The following is a 6,000-nucleotide window of genomic DNA, read 5'->3' on the forward strand; positions in this document are numbered from 1 at the left end:
AGTGGAGAGGGAAGTGGCATGGGTCTCCTCTTGCCCCACAAGCTCTGCAGGTGCAGGAAGGAGAGGCTGAGGCCTGGTCTACACTTAAAACATATTGGCATAGCTGTTTCATTCACGGATGATACACCCCCTAGCAACATAGCTATGCTGACAAAACCTCCAGTAAAGACAGCTATTCTGACTGAAGAATGCTTCTGTTGACAAAGCTAATGTCTTTTGGGGCGGTGGTGTTCCTATACTGAAAAATTGTTGGGGTATGCTGCATCTGCACTAGGGGGCTATGCGATTATAGCTATGGCAGTATAGGCTCTGTAGTGTAGAGATAGCCTCAGGGTATGTCTATGCTACAATAGCTGTGCTCTGCTTCTGTAGCACTGTAGTGTAGATGCTTCCAACATCATCAAAAGGGGTTTTTCCATTGTTGTTAATCCATCTTTTCAAGAGGCACTAACTGGATCAACAGAAGAATCCTTAGTCCTAGTCGTGTCTACATCAGGAGTTAGGTCCCTTACCTATGGTGCTCAGGGCATGAAATTTTTCACAGTCCTGAATGATGTAGCTATATCAATCTAATTTTCAAGTGTAGGCCAGGCCTCAGAATACCTTCCACTTTCAAAGACCTCAGCAGGTTTGCAGCTACATCTGTGTGCTCTAGGAAAACCTTAGGCTTTGTCTACACATGGAAGTTGTATAACTTTAGCTATGCTGGTAAAACCCTAGTGTGGACACAGTTATATCAGTATAAAGATATACTAAAGGTATATTATATATAGAAATGCAAGGTTGGAAGGGACATCGTGAGGTGATCAAGTCCCAGCCCCCTGTGCTGAGGCAGGATCACTATACCTGCACCATCCCTGACAGGTGTTTGTCTCACCTGATTTTAAAAACTTCCAGTGACAGGGATTCCACAACCTCCCTTGAAAGCCTATTCTAGTGCTTAATTATCCTTACAGTTAGAAAGTTTTTCCTAATATTTGACCTAAATCTCTACTGCTGCAGATTAAACTGACTACTTCTTGTCCTACCTTTTGTGGACATAGGGAACAATTGATCCCCTTTATAACAACTCCTTAACATATTTCAAGGCTGTTATCAGGCCCACTCTCAGTCTTCTTTTCTCAAGACTACACATAGCCAGTTTTTTAACCTTTCCTCATACGTCAGGTTTTCTAAACCTCTTTTCATTTTTGTTGCTTTGCTCTGAACTATCTCCAGTTTATCCACATTTTCCTTGAGGTGTGTGGTGCCCAGACCTGACCACAGTACTTCAGCTGAAGCTTACTAGTGCCTAGTGGAATGGCACAGTTACCTCCTGTGTCTTACATACAACACTTCTGTTAATACATGCCTGAATGGTATTAGCCTTTGTTGCAACTGCATCACATTGCTGACTCATTCAATTTGTGATCCACTATAACCACCACGTGTCTTATAACAATATAGCTTAGTCCTGGTCTATGCTTAAAACTGATGTTGACATAGCTACAGCTCTCAGGAGTGTGAAAAATCCACACCCCTGAGTGCTGTAGCAATGCTGGCTTAACTCCCAGTGCAGATGCAGCTAGGTTGACGGAATAATTCTTCCATTGACCTTGCTACCATTGCTCAGGGATGTGGTTTTCTTTTAGTCACTTTGAAGTGTAGACCAAGCCTAAGACTAGGTCTTCACTGCACAAATGGTATTCTTTTTTACATTGAGATAGCTACTGATGTAAAATCGTAGTGGAGACAAGGCACAATAGTTTTTTTATCACAGTGCACCTCATTAGTCAATCTTATACTTTCTGCTTTGGGTTTACACCCATTAGCTACACTGAGGTAAAAACTACAGTGCCTTATCTCTACTAGGATTTTACATCAAGATAGCTATCCCAAGATAGCTGTGTCCACGAACAAAACTGAGCCTTTCAGCAGTACTACTTCCGAGCCAGTTATTCATCATTTTGTAGTTGTGCATTTGATTTTTTCTTCTTAAGTGTAGTACTTTGCACGTGTATTTGTTGAATTTCATCTTGTTGCTTAGACTAATTCTCCGATTTGTCAAGATCATTTTGAATACTAATCCTGTCCTCCAACATGCTAACAACTCTTCCCAGGATGGTGTCATCCAAATTTTATAAGCATACTCTCCACTCCATTATCCAAGTTATTAATGAAAATATTGAATAGCACTGGACTCAGGACTGACCTCTGTGGGACCCCTCTAGAACAGAGCTCCCAGTTTGGCAGTGAACCATTGATAGCTACTCTTTGAGCATGGTCTGTCATCCATTTTTGCACCAATTTTATAGTGGTTTTTGTCTTCACTGCAATGGGAAGTTTTGTTCTGTGCATCGAGATAGCTATTTTGATGTAAAATCCTAGAAGAGATAAGGCATTGTAATTTGTACCTCAGGACATGTCTGTGCTACAAGCTTCAATCAGTGGAAGTTATATTGGTGTAAAGTCACTGCAGTTAGTATATCATTCATGTGTGTGCACACTTGGCTGCTTGCATTGGCCCTTCGTGTAGTCCCCAGGAGAGCATGTGTCGATGCAGAGTGCTGTGCACCATAGGTAGATATCCCAGTGTGCTGCACGCTACCCTCTGGTGAAATACCTTTTGCAGAATTTTTGCAATGTGTTGTGGGGCACACATGAGTTATGCGGGGGAGGGAGGGTTACGAGAAGGGATCAAGTTCCCATCATGCAACTTCCTCCATTTCATAATGCCATCCATCTCCCATAATATTCTCACCTTCTTTTAAAACCACACAAACCTGCTGAGCACTTTTCACTGTCCACCATCTCTGATAGAAGAATGGAGCCTGCACAGCTGTCATGATTGTTGCAAACACAACTATCCTCCAATATAGGCAGAGCGTCAGGATGTACTGCAACGATGGGGGAGATGATGATTTCTTTGAGGACAGATTGCTAAGGGAAATAATGAAAAATAATTAAAAGCTGTTAATGACATTCATGGAGGAGTTGCAGACCATGGAGCACCTCTTCTGGACGTGAGAAACGAGCAGTAACTGGTGGGATTGCATCATAATGCAGGTTTGGGATGAAGAGCAGTAGTTGCAGAACTTTTGTATGCACAAGATCACATTATGGATCAGTGTGCTGAGTTTGCCCCAGACCTCCAGCATGTAGGCTCCAGAGTGAGAAGTGCACTGATAGTTGAGAAGTGAATGGTGGTCACACTCTGGAATCTTGCAAATGCTGTATTGTTACCAGTCAGTGGGAAATCATTTTGTAGCTGGAAAATACACAGTGAAGGCCATTGTTACGCAAGCGTGTAGGGCCATTAATTGTAACCTGCTACATAGGACTGTGACTCCAGGCAATTTGCAGGACTTCGTGGATTGATTTGCAACTATGGGGTTTCCAAACTGTGGTGGGGCAATAAAGGCGCACACATCCCTATTTTGGCCCCAGCCCACTTTGCCAGATAACACATCAGCAGAAAGGGCTACTTATCTAACATTACGCAGGAATTGGTGGAATATCAGGGACTCTTTACAATTATCAATGTGAGCTGGTTAGGAAGCATGACCACTCACACTAAGAACATAGGATTCTGGGAACTGCAAGCCGGGACATTTTTTCCTGACCAGTTTATTACCACTGATGATGTTGAAATACCTATAATGATCCTGGAGGACCCAGCCTGACTCAGGAAGCCATAAGCTGGCTACCTTGACAGCTCCAGCCAAAGATTCAACTACTAACTCAGCAGGTGCAGAATGACAGTTGAATGTGCTTGTGGAGAAACTAAATGAATTCTTTGCATCAGTCTTCACGGTTAAGGAGGTGCAGGTGATTCCCAAACCTGAACCATTCTTTTTAGGTGACAGATCTGAGGAACTATCCTAGATTGTGCTGTCATTAGAAGAGGTTTTTGGAACAAATTGATAAATTAAACAGTAATAAGTCACCAGGACCAGATGATATCCACCCAAGAGTTCTGAAGGAACTCAAATGTCAAATTGCAGAACTACTAACTGGGGTATGTAACCCATCATTTAAATCAGCTTATGTACCAGATGACTGGAAGATAGCTAATGTGACACCAATTTTTAAAAAAGGGTCCAGAGGAGATGCTGACAATTACAGGCTGGTAAACCTAACTTCAGTACCAGGCAAATTGGTTGAAACTATAGTAAAGAACAGAATTATCAGACACATAGATGAATACTCTTCCCCAACCAATTGTATTCAATTTTCATAGCTGTAGGAACTCCACCTCCCTGAGCAACAGTAACTAGGTTGATGGAAGCATTCTTCTGTTGACGTAGTTGCGTCTACATTAGGAATTGTATTGGCATAACTATATCAGAGAGATGTGTGGATTTTTCAACCTTCTGAGAGCAGTAGCTGTGTCATCCTAAATTCTAAGTGTAGACCAGGTCTTAGAAATTAATCCAAGTATTGCCCATGCAATGACTTCTGCCAACAGCCTGATTCATCAATAGCTCTAAGGTATAAGCTGCCAGTTTATCTCAGTTGAGTGTTTGCAACTCAAAAAGAATGCCTTATTGATATTAATACAACTTAATATAAAAGCTCTGAGATACATGAACTGTCCCATTCTTCTCAAAAGGATATTAAGTACTATATTAAAGTCTCTAGTTGTAATTTGCCCCCCCCTAAATTCCAAAAAAGTCTGCAATGATTTAAATTTAAGAAGAGCGAGTCTTGCTCTACACTTAAAATGTATGTTAGCATAGCTATGTCCTTATGTTAGAGAATGCTGCGTCTATATTTTCTGTGCCTTTTAATTATTGCCTAATAAAAGTAGATTGACTTCAACTGATCATTGATCAAAAATCAAAACATTAAAAAAAATACATTATTGCAGATTTCTTGGCTTCCATTTTGTGAGGCTGGCTAAGTTAGTGCCCAGTCCAACTTCCATTGAAGTCGTGTATCCTTCCTTTCACTTTAATTTAATGGAAGCTGGATCAGGTTCTTAAATCAGAGGGCAAAAACCTCATACAGTTAGCAGTGTTTACCATCCCTAGCTGTAAACTGAGTGGAGAAGTAGGCCAAAAATCACCTTCAAAACATCTTGTGTAGTTAAGATGTCCTGTTAAAAGTTCGGAACATTAATTCTGCTTAGTGTTCATTAATATTTGTAAGCTAGTTTTAATATAAAAGTATCATCATATTATTGTAGTTATTTGGAAACTGTATTTCCTTGAAGTTTGTCTCATAAAGCAGGTGCCTCAATTATCTATATCCTATTTCAAGTCTTTTCTACAGGGGAAATTGACTAGCACAGTTATAGCAGAATAATTACTCCCCTATAGCTATGCCAGTCCCTGTGTGGACACTCTATTCCAGAATCGATGTGTCTTTATTCTGGAATACTTTTGGAATAAAGTCACTTTTATTCCAGAATAGGGTGTCCATATGTGGGATTTAAACTGGCGTAGCTATAGTGAAGTTAGTATTCCGTTATATAAGTGTCGATCAATTTTCCTGTTTAGATAAGTCTTAGGAGCTTTAGCTGTGTAACAAGTCAAGTGGAAAGTTTATGTCTCAGTAGCAAGCCTAATACTGGAGCACAGAATAGCTTATTTTGGATGCTTTTACTAGCACAGAGTATAGAAGAATGAGAAGTGAGAAATGGAAAAGATGTTATAGGTTTTCTAGTCTATCCCTTGGCCACTGTAAAATAGTTCGCCACAATGTTCAGTGTTTTCTGGGGCTTTGCTCATTCAATCTTGGAAAGACCCAAAACATTGTTTCTCCATCATGTCCCTTGGACGTACATGTTGTATATCTGATTTATCTTCTATGCTTATGTTAACTAGCACCAATTCTTTGATTGAAAATCACATCACAGCTTGACTAACTCATCTTACTATGGTAACAAAAAAGGCACAAGTGTGTTTCTAATTCACAGCTGTAAGAAACAATTAACAGTATGTGGGATTTATGGATAGGAAAAGTAGTTGTATATTTACTGTATTTAACACCATTAAGGACAGCAACATAAATGTGGTC

The sequence above is a fragment of the Emydura macquarii genome, unplaced genomic scaffold (genome assembly GCF_026122565.2).
Source record: "Emydura macquarii macquarii isolate MOO-44397 ecotype Brisbane River unplaced genomic scaffold, CSIRO-AGI_Emac_v2 contig_719, whole genome shotgun sequence".
Classification (NCBI taxonomy): domain Eukaryota; kingdom Metazoa; phylum Chordata; order Testudines; family Chelidae; genus Emydura; species Emydura macquarii.